General features: G+C 40.6%; 1 long non-coding RNA gene across 5 annotated transcripts; it reads left to right on the top strand.

Annotated features, from left to right (window-relative positions):
• The first annotated feature begins 12912 nt into the window (after window positions 1-12912).
• Window positions 12913-19081, top strand: LOC143375743 (uncharacterized). 5 transcript variants are annotated; one of them, XR_013086972.1, is made up of 7 exons: window positions 12916-13094; window positions 13174-13253; window positions 13458-13555; window positions 13694-13912; window positions 13972-14754; window positions 14824-17077; window positions 17299-19081. It is a non-coding gene; the product is annotated as an uncharacterized LOC143375743 (long non-coding RNA). The 5 variants fall into 5 exon arrangements; XR_013086970.1 differs by having other exon boundaries at window positions 13458-13912; XR_013086969.1 differs by having other exon boundaries at window positions 13174-13555.
• The last annotated feature ends 840 nt before the right edge of the window (window positions 19082-19921 follow it).

Below are 19921 nucleotides of genomic sequence, written 5' to 3'. Positions count from 1 at the left end.
CAAACGGGAGATCGTGTGGACGGTCGAGGCAGAAAGTGCGTTTGTCAAGGTCAAGGACGGCCTGGCCAACGCTGCCCTTTTAGTTCACCCGCGCCACGACGCAGTTGTGCGTTTGGTTTCGGACGCATCGGATTCCGCAATGGGTGCAGCCTTGGAACAGTTGTCTCCTTCGCGCGTTTGGGAACCACTCGCGTTCTTTTCAAAAAAGTTTTCTTCTGCGCAGAGGAAATACAGCACGTATGACCGCGAGCTCACGGCAATGTACGAGGCGGTGAGGTATTTCCGACCGTTTGTTGAGGGTCGGGATTTTGGTTTAGTTACAGATCACAAACCACTAATCTACGCGTTTATGCAGAAAGCCGATAAGGCATCCCCCAGGCAGGCGCGTCAATTATCATTCATCGCGCAGTTCTCCACTCGGGTGGAGTATGTGGCTGGTCCCGACAATGTCGTCGCGGACGCGCTTTCTCGAGTCGACTCGTTACGTTTGCCGGTCGAGGTTGAGCTTGTTCAGCTCGCCGAGCTCCAGAAGTCTGACGAGCAGCTGGAATTGATCCGTAAGTCTCCTGACTTTCCACTGAAAATGAAGGCGATTCAGTGGGGACCGTGTCACTCGACGGTCTTTTGTGAGATCTCTGGCGAGTCGATTCGTCCTTATATTCCATTGAGTCTTCGCGAGACAGTTTTTAATTTATTTCACCGTCCGGCTCATCCGAGCGCGAGGGTCACGGATCGGATCATTCGGCAGCGTTACGTGTGGCCTAACATGCAGCGTGACGTTGCGAAGTGGTGCAGGACCTGCACGGACTGTCAGCGGTCTAAGATATCGCGTCACGTGAAATTGTTGCCTGGGCGGTTCGTGGCTCCTGACGGCCGTTTCGATCACGTGCACGTCGACATTGTCGGTCCATTGCCTGATTGTGACGGGTTTAGGTACTGTGTGACGATGATAGACAGGTTCTCGCGGTGGGTCGAGGCGGTTCCTTTGCGAGAGATTTCCGCCCAATCGGTCGCGGAGGTATTTTTCGAGACGTGGGTTTCGCGATATGGCGCTCCGAAGATTTTGACTTCGGATCAGGGCGCCCAATTCGAATCGAGGTTGTTCACGGCCCTTCTGGCCCTGATCGGCTGCGAGCGTGTGCGCACAACTGCGTATCATCCCGCATCAAATGGGTTGATTGAACGCTGGCATCGTGTATTCAAAGCAGCGATTATGTGTCATTCGGACACGAACTGGCCTTGCACACTTTCGACGGTGCTTCTTGGTCTTAGATCGCACGTGCGATCTGATACTGGAGCATCGCCCGCCGAATTCCTGTTTGGAACGACCTTGCGACTGCCCGGAGAATTCTTTCTTCCGGATGATTTTGTGCCAGATCCGAACATTTTTGTTAATGAGTTTCGGGTGCACATGCGCCAGGTGCGACCAGTGCCTGTGACACATAAATACAAAAAGCGTGCGTTCATTTTTAAAGAGCTACACGCGTGTTCACACGTGTTTCTGCGCAACATGGTGAGAAGGGCGTTGGAGAGGCCTTACACAGGGCCGCACAAAGTATTACAACGTGTGACTGATCTTGTTTATAACATTGAAGTGAATGGCACTTCTAAAACTGTGTCCGTTGAGTTGCTCAAACCAGCACATCTTGTGCATGACGAACTTGCGGATCCTGCGCTTCCTATCGGTATAGTCGATGACAATCCGTCCACGTCCGTGAGTACTCCGCCCGTTCTTAAGACGTATAAGCGAAAGAGTGTGGCGTTCGCGCCCACGTCCAAAGATTAGGTTTAGTTACCGCAAGACTGCGTATTTTTAAGCGCGCGAAATGTATTATAGTATATTACTCATAAGTTACTCTTGTGCCGTACTGCGCGGAATTTTTATGTATTCAACATTTCATTTATTTTCTTTTTTGTAGCACTCTGCGGTACTGCGTTCCTTAACATGGGAAATCGTGCTCAGTCTCGATTCGAAATTAAGCGCACCATGTTCGCGCGTGCGAATTTCGCAAAAGTTACTGTGATTTTTCAAGACCAAAGTCATTTAGGCGATTGCAATAGTAGACTTAATGAAAAATCTGTATTAGTTTTAGTATCGACCTCAGGTCTTGGGAGGGAGTACTATAGGGAGAGTCTTCGCTCTCACTCTGTTTTTCCCCCACTCCTCCGGGATGTGGAGAGTGGGGATGTCGTCTCATCGAGACGAGGAGCAAGAGGCCATCTTGTCTCTTGCCTTGCCGACCAGCACGTCGAACGGACGTGCCTGAAATATACAGTTTTGTTTGAGTTCAATCTGCGTGTTAATTATCCAGTCATATTTATTATATATATTCTATTAGGACTTCACCCTGCGAGTGGTCCTACAATAATACTAACGCAGACGCCCTCTCGCGGAATCCAGTAACTTTACTCCCGCTACAAGTGGAAGGGAAACGATCACGCCCCCAAACCGCCACGAGTCCGGGATCCCCAAATCCAAGCCCAACAAAACAACCTAAGGGAGATGGATCATCCTCCTCATCATCATCCGATTTCAATCCTGATCAAATACAAATGAGGAGAAAGTTAAAAAGGAAACTTAAAACCACGACTACCACATCATCATCAAACAGACCGGCGGAGAAAAAGAGGGGAATCACACCAATAGGGGATTCAGAAGAAATGGAAGTATCCACCGATAGCTTCGAAGCAACCAAAAATATTCAGGTATCAGTAGAGGTTCACCCCTCCCCTGGACAAATCGGTCTTCCACCGTCAAACCCCAGACCAACCACCCTTAACCGCCCTCACAGCCCACAACAAATGGAAATAGAAGTACTAGAAAAAGACTGGGATCAAATCATGGAAATAAGCAACGCACAAGTCCCAAAAAGTCATACATATAGAGAGCCACCCAAAATAGACTCTAGTAATAGTAGCAGCAGCAAGAAAGATAGCCCACCAATAAGAGGTAGAAAATACTGTACAAGAGAATCCAGCGAAACACTATCAGGGCCAATATCCCCAATCACAATAAGAAAAGATCCACAAAATAACTTTAAAACATCCACGGGACCACCCCGACAGCAAATACAATCACGCCAACAGAGACCACCCCAGCAACAAAAATCACCACCACAACAAGCACCACCAAGAATAGTGAACCAAGAAATATATCAGAGTAAAGTAAAAGAAATCACAGACTATTTATGGATGAGAAGGGAAACTGCAGGGATATTTATCACTATACATGGGAAACCAGTAGGCGAGGAAAGTACGGAATTCATGAATAGGGAACAAATTAAAATTACCTTACCCCTGCCACTCCAGGCAGGAAGTATAATAGAAATTCCCAAACCAGGACGAACCATCTTAGGGATGGTAATGCCAGATCCTCCAAACGAAGAAGCCTATCATACCATAATTAGGCACCTGCATAATAAATTAACACAAAATAACATTAACAAAATCTCACTACCCAAAACAGAAATTAATATATCTTGGAAAAAATTAAAACAAATGATCACCCTAAGGTTCCTACAAACAAATATCAGCATCACAATCTGCAATGGCACTGTACAGCTGCCATCAGAACAAGATCGTCCAACAATAATTAGAGAAAACCACGAGTCACCAGTAGGAGGACATAAAGGTGTAACCAAAACCTATAACAGAATTAGAAACCTGTACCATTGGCCAAACATGAAAAAGGATGTAAGGCAACACATTAAAACATGCATAAGTTGTCAAAAGAAGAAACTAGTACGAACTAAAACAAAAGAACCCATGATAATAACAGATACACCACTAGACGCCTTTGACAAAATATCCATGGATATTGTGGGACCATTGCCACCCACAAGATCAGGAAAAACATATATACTTACCATACAGGACAATCTAACAAAATTTTCATTAGCAATACCATTAGTCTCATTCACAAGCGAAGAAATAGCCCAGGCATTCACAACACATTTCATATGCCAATACGGATGCCCAAAAGCCGTTCTCACAGATCAAGGATCTTCATTCATCAGTTCTCTCATGCGAAACTTTGCAAAGGCTTTCAATATCAAGCAATATAAAACTTCAGCATTTCATCCACAGTCAAATGGTTCCCTGGAAAGAAGCCATCATGTATTAGTTGAATATTTAAAACATTACATAACCAAAGAAAAACAATGGGATCAGTGGCTACCACAAGCAATGTTCTCTTATAACACTAGTATACACGAAGGTACTAAATACACTCCCTACGAATTAATATATGGTAAAAAAGCCAGACAACCATCAAGTCTAATACCAAATGATTCATTAACTACATATCCAGACTTTGTGGAGAGGTTAGTAACAAAGTTGCTCAACATTCGCGAACTAGGACGCCAAAATTTAGAAAACTCAAAATATCGCCAAAAACACTACTACGACCGAAAGGTATCCTCTGTTAATTACCACAAGGGAGAACAAGTACTGGTTTTAAAACCGAAAAGAGACAAATTCAGCGACGAATACGATGGGCCTTACACAATCATCGAAATTTTAAAAAACAACAATGTAAAGATAGCTGTGAGCCCCCGTCGAACTAAGGTTGTCCACAAGGACAGAATAAAAAAGGCCTATACGCCACCAGACTGCGCCGCCCCTAGGGACATTACGGCAAACCATTAACAACTTCACAGCGCTAAATTTAAAAGTGGTGGGGATTACGAAAAAGGGCTCATTCAGGAAAGTGACACCCTCGAGAAAACCACGCGGAAAATCGCTTAAGAACAAAGAAGGGAAATAGGAGTCAAGACCGACCACTCAGACAGCCAAGGTAGGAACTATACAAAACACACATTAATAATAAAAAAGAAAAAAGGAATAAATTACAAATCGGGTTATTATAAAAACGTGGTGTGCCGGTACAGACGAAATGTCAAGAAAATCCGCCGAAGAAAAATGGATTAACCGCCCTCGTCCAGAAGACGACATTAAGGACCCAATGCAGAGACTACTAGAAATGGTCTGTTTAAAAGCAAAATGGCCAGGCTACAGGACCGACTGCAGCGATCTTTACAGAAGAAAGATCTGCTATCCCTGCTACAAAAATCTGAAGGCGGAGGACACCCAATATTATACCCCCGCAAGCCGGCACCTGCTTACCCTACGCAGGCATCTCATCAACTTTAAATACTGTTTGATCTGCACCAGGGAAATTTACAATTGGGGAGTCGCAGCCCAATGTTCGGACTGCGTCGATACCTTTTTTTTGTTATGAGCCCGAGCAATAAGGAAGCTTTGGAGTTGGGGGTAGCTCTAAATGTACTAGGGAGAGAGGAACGGAGGCCTCCGCAATAAACACCATCATTTTTCTATCATACATACGTGTAAAAAAATTCAATTACCTTCCAAATAAATCCAACCATATCCTGCTACATATTCACGTAATATACTTCAACATTCCTGAAAAACCCTTAGCAACAACGTATAAGAGGGACAGCTATATACCGAGGTCAGTGAAGCCGCGATGTAAACAAACCGCGCATTCCTGAAACATAGAGAAACAAAGTCGCGTAATAAATAGAATAAGATAGAAGCATTTCAAGGAAACACAAACCCCAAACAGTAAGAAATAGCTTAACATTGCGAACAGAAAAGGACAGTAAAATTCAGGGGAATAGGTAGTCAATAAGGGGGACAGATTCAGCGTAAGGAGAACCACACATATATTTAAGGGACATCAGACAGTCAGGCTTCATTCGATATCAAGTATACGATACCACAGTAAGCAACTATCCTAAAATGCCTAAGCGATCGGGGAAAAAGATAAAACGAATACAGATAGCACATAAATTAGCAACATCAACGCCGTCAAGCGAAACATTACCCGGCTCTAAAAATTCAAAATCCATACCATGGAAACTAAAAAAAATAACAATACCAGAGGTCGATTGGCAACCATACGTGGGGATCACCCATTCCGATCCGCGACGGCGCACATGGAAATATATATTCCTATTCGGGACCGGGAACGCACCACCTCCAACGACAGGAACGGCAACCAACGCTACCAAAAACACAGAAACGCTCCAGAAAATAGAAGAGGAGGTAGAGAACCAGACCTCTATACACGCAGTGCCCATACCTAAACCTACATCTCTCGGGACGAGAGAAAAACCAAGCGACGAGATGTAACGTACCAATGCGAACCGCCCTACATTTTTTCGTTTTTCTTTACATATTAACCAATGTTCCTTTTCATTTCCATTTAATTTTACGCCTTGTATAGTTAGCACTAAGAATTCTCGAAACACTTGCGAGCGATATCCCATGCGGCGGGAAGACAGTGAATCTAGTGACGCGCAACGCATGCGCATAACCGCGAATTCAAAGACTAACTCAGTGCCGCGCAGGAATCAAGCGCGCTTGCGCACACCGCACGAACAACCGGACGCCGAATTATCCGAACGTACTACGCGAGTGGCGCGAACCGGACGTGAATTATAATTGGTGCGCGGAATCGCACAGCCGATGATTGGTACAACGAAGTACCGCGACTCGGTATAAATACCGGACCATCAGCAACGGGAAAATCAGACTTGGTTCTATCACCGAACCGCCGAGACCTAGGCAGCTTTAATTAGCTCCTTACTCGAGAAGAAGTTTATTTAAAACTCCAATTCTGATCCATCCTCTTGAGGCAGCTTTAATTAGCTCCTCAACCACAAACAATCCTCTCGAGGCAGCTTTAGATAGCTCCTCAACCACACTCAATCCTCTCGAGGAAGCTTTAGTTAGCTCCTCAACCACAAACAATCCTCTCGAGGCAGCTTTAGATAGCTCCTCAACCACACTCAATCCTCTCGAGGAAGCTTTAGTTAGCTCCTCAACCACGATCAATCCTCACGAGGCAGCTTTAGCTAGCTCCTGCACTTTCTTTCAGGCAGCTTTAATTAGCTCCTCAACCACCAACCAAAGCCTATACGACTTCCTACTCCAAAGCGTGGGGCCAGCTTATAGGCACCAGAAGCATTTCAATCAGAGAGAAGGAATCCTCTCAAATTCTACGTTCGAATCGACCTAGCGTCATTTCCTGTTTTATCAACATAACAAACTCTATTCTTTATTACCGACCTAGCGTCGTAACCTAAAAACAACTATAAACTTCATTATCGACCTAGCGTTAAAAACCAATCGCCGTGCGATACGTCATTACGTACCAACGTCCGTTCTATTGTAAAAACAAACTCAATTAACTGAGTACCACACATGTTCATTATAGACCTAGTGTCTCGACATTTATTTGAATAAACCATTGTTATTTACACGTTAAAAGGAGGACTCTCGTGTCTTGAAATTCATTTCTCAATCGCATGCCACCCGAACCAATCCCACAATTCACAGGTAAACCGCTCTACTTGTGAAAACTCCTGTAACTACGGCGACGTCCCGTACAAGAACGTTACAGGTGCGACAACACACTCAATTTACCGAGATGTTAACAATTTAATAGCTCCGTAACGGTACATTTCCGGCACATGGTTTCTACCAGACTTTTTCTCTACGCGTCGAGTAGAATACGTTGATGTAAAAAAAAATTAACGTTAATTTTCAGTTTTGTAAACAATTTTGCGGCCCGCTTTTCTTTTACAAATGTTCACTGATGGCATCGATCCAAAGGTCTAGTTTCATCCCTATAAGCGATGACCATTACTTTTTTAACAGCCTGTGCATTGAGGAAAGCAGAGAATGATCTGTAATACTTGTCTTAATGTAGGGAATTCGTAATCATTGTTTGTGTTCTTCTTTGAACAAATTTCTTTCCACATTTTATCGCAATGTAAACGCTTATATTTCGCTTTTTCACTTTCATGGAAATAAGAATACAATTGTCGCCGTTCAATTTCTAGCAAGCTCAAATTAATTTTTTTAAAATGAGAAGAAAATTCAAGAATTGGATATCTACATTTTCTATCTGTTTCATATAAAACTTTTTCAACGCTTAGTGCAATAAATAAATCAGAAATATCTGCATTGTGGTGTAATTTACAAGACTTTTGGAAACAAATGTTCATTATGTTCGTTGGATGATTCGGGTATATTGTACGCAACTGTTCTGACATACACGTATTATTTAGTACTAATAACCCAACAACCTTTTCCCATAAAAGATTATGTCCATAAAAACATTTCAAAATTTGTTGCAATGTATCGTTCGAAATGCAATCGTCGTTTATATCACAAATACCAATTACGATTTCGTACCTAACAAATGAATGTAATGAAAGAGTTGTAGCATTGATAAAATATTTTGTTTTATGGACGTCATTGCAAATACGTTGTATAGTTATATGAAAGTAATTATTTGTAATCAGTTCAAATAATTTGTCGTATAAAACTATTCCATACATATTTTTAATGCTATTTGCATCCAATATATCAAATTCTTGAGGTTTCACTATCAACAATCTGCTGAACTTTTTTTTTATACGATTGAGTGACTTTTTCAAATTTTTGTCTTCCGTACATTTTGATATGTAATCAGGTAAATGCAAATTCACTTTTCCAATATTCAATAATTTACGCATATGATTTTTGGATTGTGAGTGCCGCGGAATGTTATTAAGTTTAAAATTACTTTTACAAATTGTACAATATGCTTTTCCATTGCATTTTCGTAACCATGTATTGTGCTCGGTTTTTGGTCTGTTACTGCTGTTGTGAATGTCAGCCATACCAGGACTATTTCGTAACTAAAAAAAATATTACAATATAATCTAATATAATATGTAATACTTGTACATACTGTTAAAATAATTGCAAACGAGCGTCATCTTTTAGTTAAGTACGCCCATTTCACAAAATACATATCTAACTGCAATAACTTGAATAAAACATCTCTGAGAGAGTCATTGCATGCCCATGATGCATCACACAACATTACCAAAAATTATACGTTATATGTAAAATATAAGGCGTACCGTAAGTCCACCCACCACGACAAGGTAGAGACGCATAGGGAGGGAAAAAATGACAGTAGGGAGGAAGGAAAAGTTCACGCAGCATCAATAGTTAGGACACAATTTTAAAAACATTCATTTAAAATTCCATGTACTTGGGGAGAAATCAAAAAGAATGACTAAAACTAATATCTTGAATTGAAAAAGAGTTCAGAAGATATGAGAAGAAATGATATGAAATAATATTCAAAAAATTAAGGAATGCAAAAATATGAGAAGTAATGAAGATTAGGGTGGAGTGAAAAAAACTTTTTTTCGATAATCAAATTCTAATATTGCGAAAAAGTTGCCTACTTGGCCCAATAAAACGTGTAAAAAATTTCAGCTCGATCGGATAATTTCTTCTGTGTGCACCAAAGGCCTTAACTTTCAAAATTTTAGTACAAAACTTAAGAAAGTTGAACTTTCTTCAGCTGGTGGATTCTACCTTTTTTTACCCAGGACTATATTTGCTGCGTAAATGATGCAAAGAAACATCCGTGGCTGGTTTCGAAACGATAGGAATGGCCTGTCGGCACTGTAAACTATCAAAAAATACAGCTCTTCGCTCACTTTCCTACCGGAAAATACGACCCAGAACCCACCACGTGGAGGTAGCTGTACGTCGGGCTCCTTGTTTTTGTGTTGTTTTCTGTATTTAATATATATTTTTTTTAAATAATTTTATTGCTTTTTATAATGTTTTTTCATATTTTTATTTGTCGGAATGAGAAACTGCGCTTGTTATATCTTTTATTAGTGTGCAAACTTTATAACGAGAACTGATTCTTCGTTTCAAATTTTGGCATTGACTGACGGGATAACAATGTACACCGAATGAAACCATCCCTTGCATCGCTACCGCACACTTGACAGGATGCTTCGGTCACGAGTTTCACCATGCGTTCGACTGCAGTGGTGTGGCAGGGATACTTAAGAAATTCCCAGTCTAGAAACAAGCTGTTGCTCGACAATTTTTCTGATAGCTCCTAATTAGTTACTTTGTTCAAAATTGGAGCTGACGTGATTCGGACAGAGGACCAATCGATTATTTTATAATAGTCGTCTGCAGAGAAGTTGATTTCCGGAACTGCACGAGGTAGTACTTGTTCATCACTTTCATCAAATTCTCGGGCTTGCAAAATTTTGCGTAACGCATCTATATAGACGAACTTCACGCCTTTCATCCGTCATCATGGAGATGAGAACATTTTCCGGGAATGCGAAGAAAGCATTACGGGCAAATGTGGCATCAACCATGCGTAAGTACTTTTTTGGTAAGTACTGTGACTGTTGAATGGTATTGAAAAGGTGCTTCGGCCCGTCTTTAATAGAGCTGTTGCATCTTATCGCAAACCACACGGGCCGAAGCACCTTTTCAATACCATTCAACAGTCACGGTACTACTTAAGTAATACTTAAGGTTTATGTCCTAATGGCTACGAATATAAATTATTACTTGACATTAATGTAAAATGATTTGGGCCAATCGAAATTGTAGAACTAGTTTCTCCGCGCGCTTTAAAAGCTGTTTTAATCACGGCAATGGAATTTACAGAATCATGACTAAGTTTACTTCTTTTACAAGTTTTGACATCGGTCAGAATAGAGAAAATTCTTTCTGCTTCTGCATTTGAGTGAGGAAGACTCCTTACAACATTCACGAGTTATTTCAAGATTGGGAACAGAAGATTGTTATCTTTATCACTCGCAGAATTAATTTGGTCCTACATGTCATGAAAGCACAACTCTGACAATTCTTGACATTGCACTTTGTCGAAAGTATAATACAACTTATTCCATTCTTCTTTTAATTTTAAGTGGTCAAAAGATCCTAATTTTTGTGCAACGTAAATTAAATTTTTGAAGGTACAATCTCTATTACTATCAAAAAGTGCTAATTTAAAATCAAAAACTTGCAAACTGCCTAAAAATGTATCTTATAAAGGGAAACGTTTTATTATCTCGGTAATGGCTCTAATGTAAAAAGCTAAGCAAAATTTTGTAATTTCAAGAAACGTTTCCTGGGGCAAAGTATTATCATCGACATGATCCTTCAAATAATGTTCACACTCAAAACCGCGGCAAATGTCCTTCAAGTCTAACAAATTGTTATCGGAAAAAAAAATCTATGTGAAACATCGAGTCGTTTATTGTTGAATATTCTGGTTTTAAAATATGTCCGCACAAATCTTGAAACAAAAGTCTAGACTTAGGCTGGCCTGCGGGTTTGAAAAAACGCGTTGAAGGAATTGAAATAATTTAAAATATATTTAAGAAACAAAAGATAAGCTTTTGTTTTTTTTATATCACAAAGTAGATTATCAGCCATATCGTTTTTTTTATTTTCAAATACTTCCGAAATAAAAAAAGATTTAACGAATCCCAACATTCCAGAATGCGTGCTACGCGAGCGTGCATGGCTAACCAACGCGTATCGCACAATTTAAAATTTTTTTTTTACTTATTATTAACAAATTCTTGAAAATTAGCAAAGTTCGCCGACCGTTTGGCGCTACTATTAATATAAACTGTTAAATTTCGAATAAATTTTTCCATATAACTTGGGATTTCTGAACATGCTATACTAGATACTAATGCCGTGGAATGGCAAATACAATTGCCTGTTATTAATGAAGGACACCTCGTTTTAAGTTTTGAACAAAATGAGGAAAAGCGCCCGATCATCACTGATGCATTGTCACATGTGAGTCCGATTACATTCTGCACAGGAATTTGCTTTTTGTGCAATGCTTTCTCAAATGCTGAAAATAAACCTTCTGCAGAGCAATCTATGGCGTCTAATTTTAATAATTCTAGTAATTCTGTAAAAGCAGAAATTTCCGAATTTACGTATTTAATTAAAAAAGTGAGCCATTTTACGTTAGAAATATCTGTGCTTTCGTCAACAAATATAGAAAATTTATGATGTCGAGTACTTTCAATAATTCTACTTACTTCTACTTTAGAAAGCACGTTTGTAATAATTTTGTTGCATTTTAAGCGGCTCAAGGTTAATTTACTAGCTATATATGAATCTGGAAATATAACCTTCAGAAGGCCAATTAAATAAGCACTAATGTGAAATGGAATATTGTGCTCGACAAAAAAAGCGCACAAAGCAATTTCAGCAATCTGAATCTTCTCGTGAATATTTTCGGGACTATCACTCACATCAAAATCATCAAAAGCAGCACTGTTACGTTCGGATAATTTAGAAACGTTCTCGGCTTGTGAATTTGTACCAAAATGATTTTTTATTTCTGATAACCCGCTATTAATCATATAATTTTTACAACACGCGGAACAATGAAATTTGGAGTCGTCATTAAAAACGCGTTGTAGCCAAGGTTTAAAATCATCACGCTCTAACCATTCTCGAAGAAAAGTTCTCGGAATATATTTGCGTTTCGTGGTAGGAGAATTCATCACAAAAACCAGAAAAACAGACAGAGGAAAAAGATAAATAAAAAAAGAAGAGGAAAGTATATAAATTAATGAAAAAAAAATACTTACCTGTTTAGTTGATGCCTTCAAAAGATGGACGATCACCAGCTGAAATATGTACACAGCACTACGAATGACGGTGACTCTACGTTCGCGTATGTCCATTACGGTATCCCGCCAAAAAAGCCCGCGTAATGTAGTACCAAAAATGTACAAGCGGAGCGCTGAAGTAGAAAATCTTCAATTCTTCGCATCTTGCATAGCACGAAACTACCAAAGAATATTATTCTACAGGGTGTCCCAAAAATGTCGGAGTTCCTTGAAAGGGGTGACTCAGGGGGTGATTTGAAACAACTTTTTCCTTAGCGAAAATATTGTCCGAAGTTTCGTTAACGAGATATTAACAAAAAACCCCGACCAATCAGAGCGCGCGCCTTCCGCCCGAGCTCCCGTTGTAGCGTTGACTACGCGGCAGGCGGCTGCGCTTGTACTACGAAGGTATGAACAAGCAAGTCGGCATGCACCGAAGGAAATCGCGTTACACGGTTTTATTTTAAAGCGGAATGTTAAATAATAATTGTTTGAAGTGAGAGGACAGAAATACGCAAATTTCGTTTTCAAATAAGGCATAAACGAAAAGGTGTGTAACAAAAAAAGTGTGACAAGTGATCATAATTCGTTATTGAGGTAAAAATCCGTAGTTTAATCACGGCCAACATAACTAAATTTAAAAAATAATATTAGGTGTATGAATAAATTCTTTCAGACTGGATTTACACAATCGGTATAAAGCAACCGAAATTCTATCGCAGTGATATTCGTAAGCTACCAGAAAATTGGCAAAAGGTAATTAACAATAATGGAAATTATTTCGATGATTGTGTTGTTTTCATATTTTTTAAATCTAACTTATTGAACCCTAAAATCGAACAGAATTTATTTCTACACCTAATAATCACTAATAAATTAAATAACACTCACCCCTACGGGCATTCCTTTCCTTCCTTTCCTTTCTTTCCTTCCTTTTCGGACACCTGTATCACTAAGTAGATCACTGTATCGATCCTGGTCATCGGTGGACGAAAAGATTAATGGGTAGGGTAGCGCCCAGTGCTCAGCTGATCGCAAGTATACGACACCACCCGAAGGTAAAGGCTCGCAACATCAAGTGCGTCCGGGTTAATGTACCGAATATTCACTTCATTGCACTGCTACTAACACTGATCACTTAAATTATTTTTCATGAAACGTATTGTTCTTACGTTATAAAAATTGGTGGCCGAAAGGGGCCGATTACTGTTAGTTGAGCAGTTGCTCAATGTGACCGCCCTCAGCGTCTACGCACGTCTCAGCACGTACAATCAGCTGTCTTTGGACGGCCTGCAAAGTTTGTGGCGTTATGTTCGCCACCGCTGCATGAATTCGCACCACGATGTCTTCCAGTGTATCCACTGGTTGACGGTACACCTCATCCTGAAATGATTGTTGTACAACAAATACAAAACGTAAGTAAAAAAAGAATACCTATAAAAAAAGTAACAGCAATACCGGAAATTACCTTCAGGTAGCCCCAGAAGATAAAATTCAGCGGGATCATTTCCGGTGACTGTGGGGGCCACACAACAGGACCGCCACGGCCGATCCACCTGTCCTGGAAGGTTTGATCTAGGTGGTCGCGGGTAATTGTGGCGTAGTGTGGTCCAGCCCCGTCTTGCTGGTAGAACATGTTCCGTCGGATCTCATTTGGAATATGGTCCATGAGACCGACAGAACATGCTCTAAAAACACTTTATACGCTGGGCCGTCCATCCTGTCTGGCAGCATGTACGGCCAAAGCAAAATAAAATCCCCACAAATCCGGCCCATACATTAAACGATCAACCGACTTGTGCTGCGCGTATCCGAAGCGCTAGTGGATTCCCGTTGCTCCACACATTCCGATTCTGGGAATTGAAGCACCCTTCCCTATTGAAGAGTACTTCGTCCGTCCACAATATGTATTTGCAGAATGACGGAAGTCCTTCCTTCAAACAGGAATGGTATGCCTTTTCTTCTTTATAGCAACTCGAAGACTTTCTGTTGCTCTTCTCTTCGGACCCTTTCGAACCGAAACACGAGGTGTCTGCTGTCTATCTCGAAGCAATGGATACATTGGCAGTAAAGGGACGGAGCGCGGCCTTTTGTGACAGTTGTCCGCAAGACGTCTTGACACCTCTGCACAGCAGAATGGTCGTATAATCAGTATGATGTGGAAAGAAACATATTTATAATTGTGACCGTCAGAGCAGTTAACTGCAATTTCGTTTGCCTTCACATTGCCAGGGAAATTATGTGGATATTTTTCAAGGTATGGTTGTAAAATTCTACAATCGTTTTCTGAGTCTTAAACCATTTTTATAATTTGTACTACCTTCAGGAAAACTAAATGTAGCCCTGTAAAAACAGATGATTCAGTGTACCCTACAGCAACAGTATTTATGACATCCTCTATAAGCCAGGTATATGTATGTATCGAGACTTCGAATGCGCATACGAGTCCAAACTTGCCAACCTATTTCACAAATACGAATTAATGAAAGAAAATGTGTATTATGTACTCACATTTGTACATACAGTGGGGACAAAAGTATTCGGTTACCTTTTAAAACAGAATAACATGTTTAAAATTTCTCCAAATGACGTGAGCTTTTATTAGAAGCTAGAAGGAACTAATCAGTTTACTAAGTATGTGGCGTGTTTCGTCATTTTGAAAAAAAAATCACAATTCGTCGGAAAGCGAAGAAATTAATGAAGGTCGCTTTTTCCACTTTTATATCTGTGATTGCAACGAAAATTTAAAAATCCCTTAAGTAGGTAGATTTAAGTAAGTTTTACTCCAATGGTCGTACATAGTAAAACATCTGGTTTCCTGTAAAATTTACAATGTAAATGAATGCTTTCCTCAACATCAGCAATCCACTGGTAATTATTAATGTAAAAGAAAGTTTTAATCTATACAGCCTCATCCACGTGCTGTTGTATTAAAAAATTACATGCGATTACTCGCGACAAGGGCCAATACACTTCGCGTAGGGACCCGGGAACAGGTAGTTTGCTCGTGCGGGCCCCGCTTGCACCGTCTTTTTTCAAATCCCTTATCGCTCGAGTATATACACGCGCGCGAATATCAAAACAGAAGAACATGGGACGATTGGATTCAAGAAAAGGTTGGCCATAGGGATGTCATTATATTAGGACCAATCGGACCTGTGTTCCTTGCAGACGCGAAGTTTCCACCTCTTCATAGTAATATCTCCCCCCTATGGCCGATCTTTTCTTGTAGCCACTATGTCGCGCATCCTTTTGTTTTGATACTCGAGTTTTGATATTTTTATATACTCAAGCGATAAGGGATCCGTCCCCAATTTGAAGGGAAGCCGACGCAGGCAAGACCACGCGTAGTCAGCGAGCTACTCCTTTTGTTCCTATGTTCCTTCAGCAAGTGCATTGGTGCTCATCGCGAGTAATCGCGTGCGATTTTTTAGTGTAGGCGAGGTTGTACAGTTTAAGAGATTCTTTTACATTAAATGTTTATGAAAATATATTAGCAGTGAAAATTGAACATAAAAAATGCAATATTACGTTTATACAAACGGAATAGATCTTGAATTTTTCCAACCACCTCCAGTTACCAAAAGGTACATAGATGTATGTATTACGTAATTACCTACGTTGAAACTGAAGAGCTCTTTTACACGGGGCTACACGTATGCGATACTTGTATCGCGAACTGCTTACGATTTCATTCACACGGCAGTACACGTATGCTCCGTGTATGATGGATACCGATTATATATTGTTTATTATTATTATTATTATTATTATTATTATTATTATTATTATTATTATTATTTATTTCAACGGGTAAGGACCCTTTAGTTTACAATTAACAAATAAACAATGTAAAAGAAGAGAAAACAAAAGAAAAGCCAGTACATACATAAACAAACCATGATATAATAAAATAATGGAACTAATGAACTAATACAATTAACGTTAGAATTTAAATTAACGGGCGTGTACAAAGACGTTCCTGCGAGCCAAAGCCCGCAAACGATATTTAAAGGTGGCCAATGTACCGTTAAAAAAAATCAACATGTTCGTTATAACGATTCGCTAATTTACATATTCTATTAATGGAGTTATTCATCCCAAATGACGTGCCGTGTCCTGATAAGTAAAAAAAAGAAGTCGATCTTAGAGAAACAATAGGCGCATACAGGTTAAGCAGAGCCAAAATGCCCGCAGAATCGGTGTAGCCATTAATAATACTGAAAAGGCAAGTCAGATCGGATAGACATCGACGATGTTCCAACGTGAGAAGACCGCTGACTTCCAGAAGAGAACTATATTCATGACATAGTCGGGACATCGGAGTACCGAGCTTAAAAGCCAGCAGTCGTAAGAATTTATGCTGAACGCGTTCCAATAATGTAATATACTTTTCCTGATAGGGATTCCACACAGGAGACGCGTAAAGTAAATGGGGAACGACTAATGCGTTGTACAGGGTGATTAAGGTACCGGGATTAACGAAATCTACCGATGCACGCATAATGAAGCCAAGCATTCTAGCCGCTTGATTTCTAATATTATAGTAGTGCTGAGAAAACGATAACGAAGAATTGAAGGTAACTCCGAGGTCACGAATACTATCGATAGAGTCCACTAAGGCACTATTAATTGTATACTCAGAATGGTGCAAACATTTCTTATGAGAAAAATGCGAAACGTGACACTTGGAGACATTCAATGTCATCTCATTAACCCCGCACCAGTCGCAAAGCCTATTGAGATCACCCTGAACAAGATTTACATCCTCGTCAATCGCAATTCTTTTAAATATCTTCAGGTCATCGGCGTAAAGCAGGAAAAGACAATGCTGGAATACATCGGCAACATCGTTAACGAAAATGTTAAACAATAGAGGACCGAGGTGCGATCCCTGTGGTACGCCAGAAGTGGATTGATAAGTCCTCGAAAAGCTGCCTTTAAATTTGACCTTTTGGTGTCTATTCGTTAAGTAACTCGATAGCCATTCAAGTAAATTGCCTCGGATACCAATAGCATTTAGTTTTCGTAAAAGGACCGAGTGTTTGACAGTGTCGAAGGCTTTACGAAAGTCAGTATAAATAGAGTCAACTTGATAACCACGCTCAAGTTCATTTACAATATAATGATGGTACAATAGAAGATTCGTGGTAGTTGAGCGACCCAAAACGAAACCATGCTGCTCTTTAATGATGATATTCTTAGTGAGAGCTGATAGCTTATCCGTAATAATACTATCGAAAACACGAGGCATGACATTCAAAATACTAACTGGCCTGTAATTCGAAATATCAGACTTATCGTTTGCCTTGAAAATAGGCGATACAATACTGCCCTTCCACTTTGACGGAAAAATGCCAGATCTCAATGACATGTTAAAAATAATGCACAAGATCATGGCGATGATGTATTTACATGATTTAAAGAAGATAGGTGGAATAGTGTCATCACCCGGTCCTTTGTTGACATCAAGAGAGGAAATTTTATGAAAAACTTCACCAATACTAATGGATAGGTCAGAGACATCAATATCGTGGTTAGAATTGAAAGATTTAGTGCATGGGGTATCGCGAACATATACCGATTGAAAGAAAGACGCAAAGCTATTAGTAATATCCAAACTGTTGTGAAAATACTGACCGTTAAAGTGCATCGATTGCGGAAGAGAAAGATCTTTATTTCTCGAATTAATAAATTTCCAAAAACTTTTAATGTTAGTTGAAGTCGTCCTTTCGACTCTGCATACATGTTCGAGCCAGCTTTTCCTTACGGCACTTTTGCATCGAGCCCTCAGGGCCGAAAAGCATAAATAATCAGAGAATAAATTACTATTTTTATAATTAGTGTGCGCTTTTTTCTTCAGGCGAATTAAGTTTCTAACATGGGCTGAAGACCATTCAGGGTAAGGCGAGGGCCGAACATAGAATTTCGGAACATGTGTATTTATTGCATAATTAAGATGTGAATAAAGAAAATCCACGGCTGCATCCGTAGATAATCCATTTAAACTATTATCCCAGTCTACATTACCCAAATAATTTATGATGGAGCTGAAGTCAGCAAGATTAAAATTGGCCTTAATCGGAAAAGGTGATTGGGAAGTTCTCTCAATTCGAGCAGAAATGCAGATGCACAGCGCAGGATGGTAAGAATCACATGTCAGAAGATTCTCGGGCGGTATATACACTTTGCACATACTGTCATTGGTAAAAAGCAAGTCCAAAAATGATCCGTACATGTTACATACATCGTTTTTCTGGATAAGGTGCAGCATGTTAAAGTATTCACAAATAGTATCACCTGGTGCGCGCACCTGAGAGACCTTTGACGTATAATTTAAAGTACCCACAACATCCGCAGACCAAACAGTATGACGTAGGTTATAATCACCAACGACGTAAATGTTTGTATTTGGTAGAGATGATGACACATCCGTGACAGTTGAGCAGTGTTTCTCATATAATGTTCAATCGGAAGATGGAGAAATATAGGCCGCACCAAAAATATACAAAGAGTCCCCAAAACGCACCTTGACAAAAAGTTGTTCAACACATCTCTCCTGGATGTCGATGAGTTGACTAGAGAATTTACCACTGACAGCAATGAGTACACCACCACCACGCGATAAGGAGCTAGTATGAGAACTTCTGTCCGCTCGATAAATCGTATACCCATGCAGCAATAATTCAGAATCCGAAAAATTCTCAGTAAGCCAAGTCTCAACAAAGATAATGACATCATATCGAATGCAGGAGGATGGGAGCGCAAAACAAAGGTCGGTCAATTTAGTCCGAAGTCCCCGAACGATCTGATAATAAACTAAAGGGTCACAAGCTAGTTTTTTCGCGTTGGACTGGGATCACAAGTCACTATTTTAGGCACCCCTCGAATGTATCTGATCGTCTTATCCACTACTCCAGATTCCATTAGCTGCTTTAACTCTTCTTGAAGATTCCGCAGGTGTTGGCGTTGCTTAAAAGTTCGGTCCTAGTAGATCTTAACAGGTCCCGAGTAAGCCCTCTTATTATTAAGGATGACTGTGACGTTTTCCTTGGAAGAAAACGTAACACGGATAGTTCTTCGTCCTTGTCGTCGTTCCTCGTCCTCGTCGTCCTCGTCGTCGTTCCACGTCGTCGTTCCTCGTCCTCGTCGTCCTCGTCGTCGTTCCACGTCGTCGTTCCTCGTCCTCGTCGTCGTCGTCCTCGTCGTCTTCCTCGTCGTCGTCGTCGTCGACCTCGTCGTCCTCGTCCTCGACCTCGTTCTCGTCGTCGTTCCGCGTCGACTTCCTCGTCCTCGTCCTCGTCCTCGTCCTCGTCGTCGTCGTCGTCCTCGTCGTCTTCCTCGTCGTCGTCGTCATCGTCCTCGTCGTCGTGGTCGTCGTCATCGTCTTCCTCGTCGTCGTGGTCGTCGTCATCGTCGTCCTC

Source organism: Andrena cerasifolii, chromosome 13, assembly GCF_050908995.1.
Source record: "Andrena cerasifolii isolate SP2316 chromosome 13, iyAndCera1_principal, whole genome shotgun sequence".
Taxonomy (NCBI): Eukaryota; Metazoa; Arthropoda; class Insecta; order Hymenoptera; family Andrenidae; genus Andrena; species Andrena cerasifolii.
Note: the sequence above shows the minus strand (reverse complement) of the source record. Positions and strands in the feature narration are given on the sequence as shown.